Genomic DNA, 13,811 nt, shown 5'->3' on the forward strand with positions numbered 1-13,811 from the left:
ATGTGGAACAGTGAGTGAGGAATTTATGATGTTAATATTTTGTGTTGAACATATTAATTATTATTGTGTTGTATAAGGAAGGGGGAAGTGTTGTGTTGCTAGGTAACTAATGGTCGCGCATCCGCGTGGCTATGCATTGCTGTGCAATCTCGTGGGTCAGAATGTTATGGGTTGAGTGTGTTTATGGTTCCACTGCGTGGAGACCAGTATTGAGTTTGATGAAGGTGGATGTATCTGGGGTTGCTCCTCAGCAATAAAGGATCTTTCTTCATCATCGTATTGTCATCACTTCACCTTTTGTTACAGAAATTGTACGAGATTAATATGCACTGTTTAACAGTGCAGGCTCCGAACGTTAACATCGATGCCTCTCAGACGTATTGATGTCATGAAGAATGCGACCTGTGTACGAGTGCTGTGCAGAATGCAACCTATGTAAAGGTGCCGTCCAGCTTGCAACCTGTGAACGACAGTCATGCAGAATACAACCTTTGTATGGATAGCAGGCAGAAAGTGACCCTTGTATAGGTGCCATGCAGAATTCGATATGCTCGAGTACCATGCAGGCATATGTAGTGGTGCCACGAGGAAGTTTGATGTGCACTCTCACATGTCAGGAAGTAGCCAATATCGGAATATCCAACGTCAGTAAATGATACCAATGCAACAAGAAGCTTTCCAGAACAGACACGCCGTATACCATCCCGGCCTGAGCACAAGCAACGTGGACATCGGCCAAAAAGCCATGCCCGGCTGTCAGTCATTAACAGCCCGTGAGAGGGTCCAACCATCCCCCGTTAATCCCTCCTTCCTGCGCTCCCATGCAGAACGGCAGGCGGAGGCAGGCAGGCAGCCAGCCAGGAACTGTAAACGCCGTCTGGACTACCTCAACGAGCCGAACACCTCTAGGATAGCCCAAAATGGCGAGCACCCTCTGACTTGTAGCAGGGCTTCTCGGACACAACCTTGTACGGACTCTATAGCCAATGAACACTTCGGCATTCTGTGTGGCGTATTAGGATTGGTTGAGATGCCCTTCATTCTCCAATCCAACATTACTTTACATATCAGCAATACTTCACACTCCAAGTCAACTTCAGTCGTGGGATTGGTTGATATGCGACCCGGAAGAGCCTATATTACAGCTAAATGACATCAGTTAAGTTAAAAAAAAAAATCAACAAATGAAAACGGGCATTCGGTTGACTTCTCTGTCACGGTCCGGGTAAGTAGTTAATGCGGCTGTGCCTGATTGCTGACTGTGTGGATGTCATTGGTGGTTTACGGTGAAGTGCAGGAAGGAGATCGTGTGGATGTAGAGAGATTAGTTCAAGAGGAGAACTGCAGGACTCGGTAGTGCAGGCGTGTTGGAAGAGCTGAGTATTATTAATTCATGGCTCTGTGGAAGATGGATGGTCTGATCCTAGGTGTGGTTGGGATGCTCTGAGGCTAGGTGTGGTTGGGATGCTCGGGGTGAGGCTTCTGTTTAGAATATACCTCTTTCAACCTGTTGATTCCCAAAAGAGGGCAAAGTATCTTTGTTGCTACTATATTCTCTTTAAAACGTGCACAGCGGTAGGGTGTATGTTTCCCTCACTGATAGGGTGGAGATTATGCCAACGAGAATGACAGCCCATAAGAGTGCCGGTTAAAATGCGTGAAGAGGGACTTTTGGGGAAGTGTTTGGAACTGAATTTTGAGTAAGAAGTAACCCGATAGTTGAAGTGAAACAGAACTGCATTTTAACAGAACTACATTTATCAGAGAATTCATTAGACTGTAAAGCTAAATCCTAGAAGTGGAGAACTGCTTTCTAGGTGAAATAAAGACATCTTGTAGCTGTATTATTGCGTGATGTAGAATAGCAGAGTGAAATAGATGACATAGAAACTCTGTCACCATTGTCAGTCTATCATAGCATCAAATTAGGACCAATGATTGAAGCTGGATGAGCAATATTAAGACGTTGCCATCAGTTCATAGTATGATCGGTTGGTTTACTTTGGGAGCACTGGTTGTGGATGTGTCTGTACAGGGTGATCAGTTGCATCCATGGAAGGATGATTATTGGAGAGTTTGAGGATGCATGGGTCCATATAGCTGACATTTGCAAAGGCTTTTGGTCAATGCTCATCTTTTCATAACTAGTCATTGGTGAGGGAGCATTGCTGGCGTCATGGGACAGTAATAGCGATGCATAACTTCCACATACTGCCTTCTAGTGACATGGACTTGGTGACTGCATTTCTGAAGTCGGTTCTGAGCCACACCTGTGTGGCTCAGTGGAGCCACACAGGTTTGGTATCCTCTTAGTGGAGTAGTAGAAAGTCTTTCTATCGGGAGGATATGCAGCTTTAAAATGATGCAGCTGGATAGTGTGTGGACTGCATGTGAGGCTGTGTATGTCTCTTCTGGACGGCCTTAGATTTACTGATAAGACACTGGATCACAATTGTAACACTTTGAGGCTGGTGGAGCATAGTCTGGATACATTAAAGACTGCATTAGGATACGAGTGGTGTGAACTGAAAGAATGTTGATGGTCTTGCATTTCCTTCAGAGTGCCAAGAATTCCTTTCGAGCTTGGCGTTCGAGTATTCGTGGCCTATCTCACTCAAGTCAGATTGTGAGTGCCTTAATAGGTGCTATGGGGTTGAACTTTTGAGCGGAACTGGTACAATTAAACTGAGCAGATTAGCCACACTTACCAACTGGATTTCTGGATCAGTTTCTAGCTGTTGGCAGCACTAGTTCAAATCAAGAAAAATATGGAGACCAAGTCATTGAATTATTACTGCTTTAACTTTTCAAGTGGTTGCACCTTTTCAATTATTGTAACTTTCTTAATTGTCTTGGCCGCTGCCAGCTTGTGTGTGGATTTGTGATAGCTCATCCATGGTGTTTCTTGTCCTCCATTGAGCGTGAAGACTGTACTGCCCCTTTGGGATGACTGTGTTGGCAAGCTGGTAGTTTGCTGGAGAGTAGCTAGATGACTTTGATGTCCCAGTGAGCTTGTGAGTTTATATATTAATGCGGGTGAAGGACCTATCGCCTCTTAGGAAGAATCTACATCTTTTGCATATGCAAGATATTGGTGGTGGTTCTTGTATAGGATTCCATGGCTTGCATGACACGTGTTGACGGATCTCATAACAGTTGTTGAGGGAGGCTATGGGTAGATACGTAGGTGTGCATGAAGTGGCATATGCTTTTTCCCCTGCAAGGCATTTGCCAAATGTTCATAAATTCGGAGCAGTAATGCAGTGGCACTTAAGGTGGCTTATTTTCTTCTTCTCCTTCTCTTGGACTAGGCTGATGGACGAACAGCAAAACTCTTTTTCCTGGATCCTCTTCCAGTGAGGACTGCTTTATCATTTGTAGAAGATTTTGTGGAGGCAGTTCTGTAGCTGTGCTTCACCGTCGCTGTTTCCTGTCTGTCATGTTTGTGGGGGCATTTCCTCAACTTTGCTCAAGAGCTGGAAATGAATGATCTGTGTGTGCTTTGTTGGCTTGGACACAGCTGGTAGACAGATTTTCAGGATGTTATTGTTCCTGGTGTAGGAGACTGAGAAAAGGTGTTGGAGTATGTGGATGCTATTATACTGTTTACCCTAATACTATCAGGAAACTAAAACTGGCCTATGTTTCTCACACATCCCAAGGAGCTATGCTCTTGTTTAGAATAGGTATCATGAGTCTGAAAAACCTTTCGGCGAATCTTACATCTGCAGGTGATATAACAGAGCCCTACCCTGAACCACTTAATCAGCCGCATACAAATATAGATACTTTGTAGTGTAATAGAAATGATGTGCTATTATCATATAAACAAATTGAATGAAAATTATCCTGGTTCATCACCCATCCCTAACCCATTAGTAAAATTCCTAATTAAGTTATTAGCAGTCAGTTGATGTATTGGTCTAAAATAGCTACAATCTACCAAAAAACTTGCATAGTCTAGAAAGACCCTTCTCCCCATGCCTGTATGCAGTAGCTACCAAATTAGAGCCTAGATTTTTCAGAATGTCTCCCCCGCAACTGATCTGCTTTCCTGCTCCAATTGCAAGGGCCTTTTATTCCCTTTTCAGGTATTAGTTGCTAGAACAAGTAGGGGCCCTCAGGCTTGGCATCTTCATTTTTTACATTGGACAGAAGACCATGCTTCTCTTTTGTAGGAAGCATATGGAAGCTGTTAATTGCATCTTTTTAATCCCACCAATACATTTTCACAAGGTTAACTCCCAAGCGAATGCTTGCGTCACACTTGAGAGGAGTGAGAACCTATGGAAGGGGAAACCCCAGCATCCTGAATTACTTCAAATCACTACAATCAAGGAGGATTAACCTTCTTTTCTGTGATGTCGCTACTCTGAAAGATCATTAGTGGGATCCCAGCATATTTTTGTAGGATTCTCACCCACAGGTACCACCTGTGGCATGCATCATTGGATCCTCACCCACTGCACCTCGTTTGAGTAGGTGGGCTTCGTTCAGTTTGTTAGCGGAGCGCTTAGCTAAGAATGGGGGATTTAAGTGGGAATTAAATTTGCCTTCTGGATCCTCTCCTGATTTAATTTGAGTTCATTTGGCGAGGTTAAAAACAAAGTGATGTATCTGGGTATAATGACCCGAAACATCCATGGGTTGACATGTTTCAGCCTTCTATGTGCCTCTAAGTGTCAGCAGGCTTTCTAGGGCTTTGTAGGTGTGGATCAGCATTTTAAATTGGCATCTCTTCTGTATGGGGAGCCAGTGGAGTTTTTTGAGGTGGGGCTGATGTGGGTCTGTTTGGGGAAGTCGAGGATGAGTCTGGCCTCTGAATTATGTATGGTTTTAAGTCTCTTTAGGAGGTGAGGAGTTATTTCTACGTAGTGTGTTTCCTTAGTCCAAACGGCTGGTGACTAGGGCTTGAATGACAGTTTGTCTGGTGTTGACAGGGAGCCTTTTGAAGATTTTCCAGAGCATGCAAAGAGACTAATCGGTGGATGAGACTGCGTTGATCTGGCTTTTCAAGGTTTGTTTGCTTTCCAGGATAATACTAAGGTTGCGAGTATGGACCGTCAGAGGGTAAGGATCCTAGTTCGAGGGGCCACCAGGATTCCTTCCATAAGGAGATGTTGTTGCCGAAGATCAGCACTTCTGTCTTGTCTGTGTTGAGTTTCAGGCAGTTGTTTTGAATCCAGTCGGCGATGCTTGTTATACATCAGTGGAAGTTGGCCCTCTTGGTGGTTGCCTATTTGAAGAGTAAGGGGATGAGTTGGGTGTCGCCTGCATAGGATATGTTGTTTAGTTCATTGGTTCTGACGATGTTGGCCGGGGGTGAGGTGGTGGGTGGGTGATGTATGTGTTGAACCTTGTGGGGCTGAGAAACAAGCCTTGAGGGATGCTGCAGATGATGATCTTGGGTTCCGAAGTGAACGTAGGTGGATACTCTGAGTAATATGTCACACCAATGTACCTGGCACAATTAGTAAGAAAATACTGTAACCGCTCACCTGAGGTATAATACCCGATGGTAAAATTGCTTGTTTTCTTCTTTAAAACGGATGAATGCTCTTACTCACAGACGGGACATGCTACATCAAGTTTCTAGTCACTGTAGTGACATAATGCTACACTTTTGAGCTTCCCCTGCTCCTCTTAACAGAGGAGTGAAAAGTGTGCCTTCCTAGCATTCAACCCACAGGGCAGCAGTTCTTAACCAATGTGCCCATGATGTCTATTCAAAAAAATTGAATAATATTAGCAGATTAATAAAATATGTAAACTTCAAAAAGCTAAATTAAAAATGTTAAAATGCTCTGTAAAGGTGAAGGAATTTGAAATTGAAGGCTAAAAATTGAGTTGGTATCCTTTTCCTTGATTTGTGGGAGCAGGGCACGTACAGCAAACCGAATCTAGTATGGATTTTTGGTGGTCTTAATTGAAGCACTTGTATGCTTGCATTTTTGCAATTGATGCCTCATGCCTCTCTACTGCTGCAGGAAGGTAAGCCAAGGACTGATGGAGACCAAATCTGCAATCATTGGAAACACTCAAGACACTCCATTAACCAGCATACACTATAAGAAATGCCCAATCCCCCCTGATCGAACATCCCCCCCCCCCGCCCCCCCAAACCCACCCTGTCTTCACTAACGTTCCCAGCCTGTGCTACATCAGTGCACTTCAGTCTAATGCACCCTAATTACCACCTGTCTGCCACAATACAACCAATGTTAGACCAAAGTACCTGGCATAATCAATAAGAAATAGCTTGGGCCCTTCACCGGAGCGACTATACCAACGGGAAGAGACCAACTGCTTGGTTTCTTCTCTAAAAAGAAAGATGAATGCCATCTCTTGGGAGACATGCTTCATCATCGATCATCTGGCCCCTCCTCACTGAAGGCTATACATGGTGAGCTCCCACTAGAGCTCTATGTAGTGAAATGAGTAATACGTAGGGAAGCAGTCTTAAATAGCAAATTTCCCGCCCTGAATGGGCCTTAATATCGCTGTACTTACTGGGACTTGCAGTCCCAACGTCAAAATATTACCCTCGATTGGTTCCACATTTCAAACAATGTGTTCAAGCTCTGGATAGAGCCTCCCGTGTGTCTGCTTTTTCAATTTAACTACTTGCGATCCTGCCAAAGCGACTCCCGTGTATCAGGAATCAACAGTCCGGTAAATTCACGGTGGTGCTGCCTCCCCGGCCTGGACCGGCCGTAATACATCATCCAAAGATTGCATCAGAGTCTTTCTTTGAACAAAATTTAAATAAAGACTGTGATGCAAAGTTGGGGTGTTGCTTGTTTGCAAGTCCCAGTAAGCACAGCGATTTGAGGCCCAATGAGGGCAGGACATTTGCTATTTAAGCTTGCTTCCCTACATATCTGCATATTAACAGCCATGACCAGTGACCAAGGAGCACAGGAGCTCCGAAACGCGTAGGGTGGGCGAGGAAATATCCTGAGTGTTTGCTGCTTCGTTCAAATAAAGACTCTGATGCAAAGTTGGGGTCTGCTTGTTTTCGTGTGGGCCTCTGCTTGTTGGGCAATCTTTGGATGATATTTATACCGATGTGTATATATGCTTCTTCTTAAGAAACTGCTCGCAGTCCGCCTAACTCAGTTTACTTTATCCCATATCCATTTAGATTACCAAGTCCCCGGGATCATTCCTATCCAACCCATCTTTTTAACATCTACATTCGCCCCCTAGTCCCTACTCTCAAAAAATGAATTGTACAATTTACAGTTATGCAGACGACATGCAGTTAATCTTAAGATTAGTGAACACCCCTGAATCTAATAGAACACTTTCAATACACCGTGCTGTTCATCTGCGACTGGATGAACAGCAATCACTTGAAGTTAAACGAAGGAAAACCGAGGTCATTATCACCAAAACATGCTTGAATACTGAACCGACTCGCTATGGCTGCCTGAATTGGGATCCCCGCCCCCCAAAAACTGTAAAAATCCTTGGTGTGACTATCAACGTTGAACTAACCATAAAGTCACAAATCGGGTGAGTAATTTCTTAATCCTTCCTAAGCTCTGCAAAATCAAGAAGATTGCTAAATTCCTCACCTTTTGAGGCCCTTATCCAAGCTGTCATCGCCCTCGTTCTTTCTAGAATTGATTATGCCAACTCCCTATATGTTGGCCTACCCTAAAGTCTCCAAACTGTCCAGAAACGGGCAGTGTATCTAACTTGTATACAACCAAAAAATGCCACATCACAACCTTCATGAAAGGTCTCCACTGGCTGCCTGTAGAACAAAGAACGACTATCAAAGTCTGCAGCATCATTTTCAAAACACCCCGCAACAAAAGCCCCTTCTTCAGTACCTCCTGACTCCACAAAAATACCCTTAAACGCTCACTACGTTCTGCTCATTTGAACTGCCTATCAGTTCCCAAATTCAAGAAAAAGACTTGGTAGGGTTTCAGATTCTCGGGCATCGCTCTTAACCTCTGGAACTCTTTCCCCCTTGAGATAAGATCAGCATCTTGTTAGTCGGAATTTAGAAAAGCATTAATAACCCGGATATTTAGACTAGTTTACAGCGAACCCTCTGCCTACCCTTATTCACCTGTTTGTCCCCTTCTTAGCGCCATGAAACCGCTCAGTGAATGTGTGCTTTATAAACTCCAGTAACATTACATACATACATCTATACAGTATTACTCCCGTACCATACACCACTATTACCAATGCCACACAATGAGCAGAATAACTAATGCCATTATTACTAGCAATACCAGTACCACACTAGCACCACGACCACCGCAATGCCACACCAGGAATACTACCCCCACTAATGCCACCATCGCTGCCAATTCATCCACCAAAAATGACACCCGACACCAATACCACCACCAGTACCACTAATTCCAACTGCAATGGTATCAATACCACTACTCGTAGCACACCATTGTTACCATCTCCATAATCCCAACTCAGCCACCATACCACTACCGCCCATACCACAACCAAAACTACCAACAATAATCTAGCACCAGTACACTACCGAGCGTTGTCAAAGCGAGTAGGTGTCATTTCCATTGGTAACCGAAGGGAAACATTTCTACAAACCAGTTGGAATAAATTGCCAAATTATACCCAGGCCTGTTGTCTTTGCCACTGCTTGTCTTTTTTGATTTGAAGAACTGCGCAGTTGACCTGATAGCCAACTGCATGAATGAGTAGACTATCATCGAAGTCTCCTGAAAAGTCTGGTCAGACTGCATCATGTACGGTGTAGAGTGTATTAAAAAAGTTGCAATACGGGTTTCTGTATAAATTATGGCAGAACATGGAGAGGCCCCTTAAAATGCATTTAGAAAGGTTTGAAAATGTTGCTTGTACTTCATGAATCAGACGATCTTCACAGTAAACAAAACAGTTTTTCTATTTGAGGGTTTAAGATGTGTACTTAATTTATATTCTCCTGGCGTGTCATTTGAACGCGCCTAAATAGGCAAATATTTGAGGACTCATTACTAATATCTTTCACAATTAGAAAAGCATATAGTGGTGAAGGCAACAGGAGGCGTGCAGCGCCGCATTTATAGGAGCTCCCAGCGATTCATTAAATGCTGTTTGTTTCCAGACCGCATGATTAACAAAAGAAACTTGCACCACAACTTGGAGGCACTGCGAGAAGATCCGGTACCGCACAGTGGTGTTCAAGGTATGAGTGTCACGAGGCTTTTTGTGCACATCCGAAGTTTTGACAAACAAGTGTGGTAGACTGACTGGCCCATATTAAACATGGAATTTGACATAGATTTATATTCTCTTTTAAGATTTGGGATTTCATGAGGTTTATCTTGTAGGGATTCTACAGGGAGATACAGGCCGGTCTAGGAAATTCCGACCACCCAAAATGTCTGAATAGAATTCCTCTTGAACCGAAAAAAGACAAATTGGAAGGTCTTTGTAAAACAAGCATTGGCAAAGCCATTTAGTCGCGCCTATTAATGGCCGGGTAGGAGGCACCTTCGAGTGAGGGAGGGAGGGCATGTGGGGGCGCAACACCCTGAATGGCAACAGCAGGGCGGGAGGCACTGGGGGGAGAGAGTGCGAGCGAGGCAACATGGACAGCAGGAAGAGGGCAAGCAACAGCACAGAGCAGGTTGTGACAAGCAACAACTGGGACAGCGGCTGAAGCCAAGCAATAACACAGACTGAGGAAGGAGGGCTGGAGGAGACAACCAACAACAAACAGTGGTTGGAGGCAAGCATCAACATGGACGTGGGGAGGGGCAAAGTAAAAAGATGGAACGCGAGAGGGCATGCATCAACACGGAATGGGTGTCCGAACTAAAGGAAGAGCATGAGGGAACCAGATTCAAAGTGCATACACGCACAGAGTGCTTCAATAAAGAGGAAAAAATGTAGCTCGCAAAATGCGATCCGTGGAAGGATACAAGTACATTGGCCATGCTCCAGGCAAGGGTAAAACACAAAACCAGGATGTGAAGGCTACACACATTAACAAATGAGAAGCAAGCAAATTGAAGCCAACCAATGGTAAGGAATGGGCGGCTCTAAGCCCACTGTAAGTTAAGAAAATGTCTTGCAAGCAACCGTACATGCACAGTCTCAGGTGAGACCTAAAAAGAGACATGTTTGTTGAATCCAAGCAATCCATGTGATTGTTGTATGTAGGTTTTGTTACAGTGTTTCTTGTTGAAATAGGCATTTTTCTTTCTGCTATTGAGGATCTGCTCTTTTGTAACAGTGTCAGGCCACAACTTTGAGTTTGTAATTAATGAAACTTACATTGGGCTGAGCCTCACCCCATAGAGCCTTGAGGGAATTGTTTGAAGACTGTCAACCCCATTAACCTGAAGATTTAGGGAACCTAGATGAGGTAAATGTCAAAATGTGAGCATTTGTTTCAAGTGGATGTAATTTCCTACTGGATGGCTACGTGATGTAATGGTATTGGAAATTGAGGCGCCCTTTGGATACTCCCTTCTCTGCTTGACTTGTTTATTGTGTCTACTTTGACCGGGGACAGAGTGGTATTCTAACTTAAAATTGATTTTTATTCTTTAAATGTGGAGGTCAGTACTGTAAGCTCTAGCCTCACCGTGTCTGACCGAAATCTGATTCATTGGTCTCGAGTACGGGTGGATGGTTAGTCGTGCTACAAATTGCTAGTATTTTTTGGGTCAGGTTCCTGAGACTGTCAGTATATAGCACTATACAGAATAATCTACCCTTAACCGTACATTCTGATACTACAATTCCTAGAGAAGTTATCCTTTCAGCTTCAAAACCTCTAGCAGAGGCCTGTTCCTGTATCAAAATTCAAAGTCACTACTAGTATCTTTAAAATGTAACTCATGGAAGAAATTTACAATTTTATAATCCCAGTGGCGTTCCTCCTTTGAAACTATTACCAAGCATATTCCAGTTTTCTAAAAAGCATTCTTGTTATACTTATTTTTTCCCCCTCCGGGTCCCAGCAAGATGTAGCTGTTTCAGTGATGTTCGTTCCACCAATTCTATAGGAAAACTGTGATTTTACAAGCCGGGGATCATTCGAATTCTATTGGTGTTTTTAGGATTTGGTAGTACGGTTGTAATTGCTAAGGGGAATAAAGCGCCAGCTTTGGGATTGCTCCGCTTCAAGCCACTACTGCTTGAATCTTACCGGTGTGATTTCAGTTGGGCCCTCCCACTGTGAAGACGATTTGGCAACTTATTTCTGTCCCGAGGTTAATTGATGCAAATGAGTCAGACAACTGGTGATGACAAAAGACATGCTGCCTTTCTAACGATGTACTAATAAGGTAATTACAGGCTGCCACGGAATACATGACAGCAGTCCATGACATTTTAATATTTAGGAGTAACATGATGCAAGAGTTAAAAGTACTTCTGGATTGTGGCACGATTCCCTCTGAATACATTAGGGCTTGCTTTAGGCTGCAGATACGGTGTCTCTCCCTGGCTAACACTGCTCACAAGCTATGATTGACAAGAGCACATGGTCTAGTCAGTGTCTGCCCATTGTACCAGGTGCTGACTGCAGCACTGAGCGCCATCCACTGAGTGACCAAGGATGCACGTGCTTGAATGTGATACAGTGCAAGGACACAAGTCATGCATACATGATCCAGGAGAGGGACATACATACTAAGAGGAAAGAAGCCTATGGCAGCGGACCATTAAGAAGCGAGCAAAAGAGTGGTAATGAAGCTATGGTGACGGTAAGCAATGGGCCACTTCCAAGTCCACGGTTAGAAAACAATCTGCCTTGCAAGAGACAGCGCATCCACTGTATTAGATGAGACCTAAAACATGGTTCCCTAAAAGCAAGCAGTGGAAGCATAGAATCCGGTTCATCAAAGAGAGGGTAAACCGGCTGTAGTCCATTTGAGGTACAACATAGGACTGAAATCCTGGGACACAAATAAGAAGCAGCAAAATGAGTGACAGTAAGGCCAACCAATGATAAGCAATGGGCGGGCTGCAGGCCCCTGTGTGTTCTTGGTAAGCCCACAATATGTATTTCGCAGCCAGGCAGCCTCTGTCTGGTAGGCTCGGCCTAAACAGTGAACAGATGGAAACACTCATGTTCAGGTTTGAAAGGCTATGTAAAACAGAGTAATAGATCACTTTATTGGTAGTTGTTTTCCGAGTCCTATGTAAAGTGTTTGAGCTAAATGAGTATCCCCGTTCTTTTCAATGTATGGATTAAATGGGCTCCTGTCTGTGGGACTAAAATGATGTCTTGTGATGAAAGTTTTTTTTTTTTCTCTCTCTTTTCCAAAACCACTTGAGGTTTTGTAAGGCCCATTACAACTTTCTCAGATGTTTCTTCCTCTTGCGGTTACACATATATTACAGAAGTGCCTTTTTTTTCTCCGGAGATCCGTATCTACTTCGTGGAAAGCTGTTTTATGCATGTGACAATAGCTAGTTTGTGAGCCAGCCCGACCACGGCATTTCTAGAACCAGTTCTACAACTGAACACACCGCTGTAGAAGTGCGTTGAAATAATGACATACTCCCCGAGGGTGCAAGTATGTTCACATTTTTTTCAAGCTGCAATGGATAAAATCGTATATTAATCATTTTACAAAAGTGTAATCCGATTGCACTGCATAGCCATAATCCATGTGGTATTTAATTTCGTGCCGGATGTGCGCAAATCCTCGAACAGTAAACTTTATAAGAACAAAAACTCGAATATTAGTTTTTGTTCTAGAACTGGCATACTGTTACCCTTTTCTATTCCAGCCTGGTTTAAAACATTGATGGTGAATAATTTCTGAAACTAAATTAAATAATGTAAGCAGCAGGATTGTAGATGAGGAACTTTTAATGTAGCGTTTCAGACCACATGTGGAACTTCAGATGCTAAGGCGACTGTTCCTGAGGCATTGACTCTTCGACGTGCACATTTTGTGGGCTATAATTGTTTTACTGAGCCTTGAGAAAGCACACCGGATATATTTATAGACCACTAGGGTAAAAACACGTCAATTGATACTGACGCAATCCACCCCAAAGATGCATCTATGTTCAATTTGGAAAATATGGAATTTAAATGCAGTCTATTAATAAAAACTAGCAAATCTGCAATCTTTTAAGTCTGAAGTCCTTCAAATATGAAAAAGTATTTCTTCTTTAAGCTAAACACACATAATGTTTGTATAATACTGTGCTCCTTTGGATTCCAGCAGTCATGCGATAGAGATTTATAAACGGTACTGATGCAGAAGACTTGCTAACATCTTGTTCTTATGGGTGGATTTGGCCAATCCTTATCAACGATGTACGTTTGTTATTTCAGGGCAATCTTCCTGCTTCTTGGGTTTAGATGTATTCGTTTCTGATGTTCATGGTTGGGTCACTAAAATGGTTGCCATTGGTTAGTCCGACGAGCTGTCCATTTGGTGACTAACTGAAAGTTCGGCCAGCAAGTCCAGATGCGTGTGACTTTGTGCTAACTCTCATCGAAAGGTAACTGGAAAGGTCTAAGGAACCCAGTACACAAACAGTAATAAAGTGAAAACCCAGCACAAGAAAAACTTCAAACCAAATCTGAAAAATAAAGTAACATTTAAGCAAATAAAGTGACACCAAAATAGCAAGAATCCATCCCAAAATAGCAAGAATCAGAGTTATGAAGTTCTAGATAACAATAGTGCATAACCGCAAGTGGCGATTTGTGCTTTTATCTGGTTGTGCTGGACTGAGTCAAAGAGGCTGACTGTGATGGAGCGTGGGTCGGATGCAGGAACCGGGTATTTCCCGGTGAAGAGTTTACCTTCTCACAGTCCAGGTCCAAGTCT

At 43.3% G+C, this 13,811-nt stretch overlaps 1 protein-coding gene across 6 annotated transcripts in view; it reads left to right on the forward strand.

Moving 5' to 3' along the window:
* The first annotated feature begins 902 nt into the window (after window positions 1-902).
* LCLAT1 (lysocardiolipin acyltransferase 1) overlaps window positions 903-13,811 on the forward strand; it is a 713,371-nt gene continuing 700,462 nt past the window's right edge. The window contains exon 1 of one of the 6 annotated variants that reach the window (XM_085613011.1): window positions 903-1,225. The gene's annotated coding sequence lies outside the window, so the exon portion shown is untranslated. The remainder of the gene's footprint in view (window positions 1,226-13,811) is intronic. The other 5 variants (XM_085613018.1, XM_085613015.1, XM_085613013.1 and 2 more) reach the window with 5 other exon arrangements.

The sequence above is a fragment of the Triturus cristatus genome, chromosome 6, assembly GCF_964204655.1.
Source record: "Triturus cristatus chromosome 6, aTriCri1.1, whole genome shotgun sequence".
NCBI lineage: Eukaryota > Metazoa > Chordata > Amphibia > Caudata > Salamandridae > Triturus > Triturus cristatus.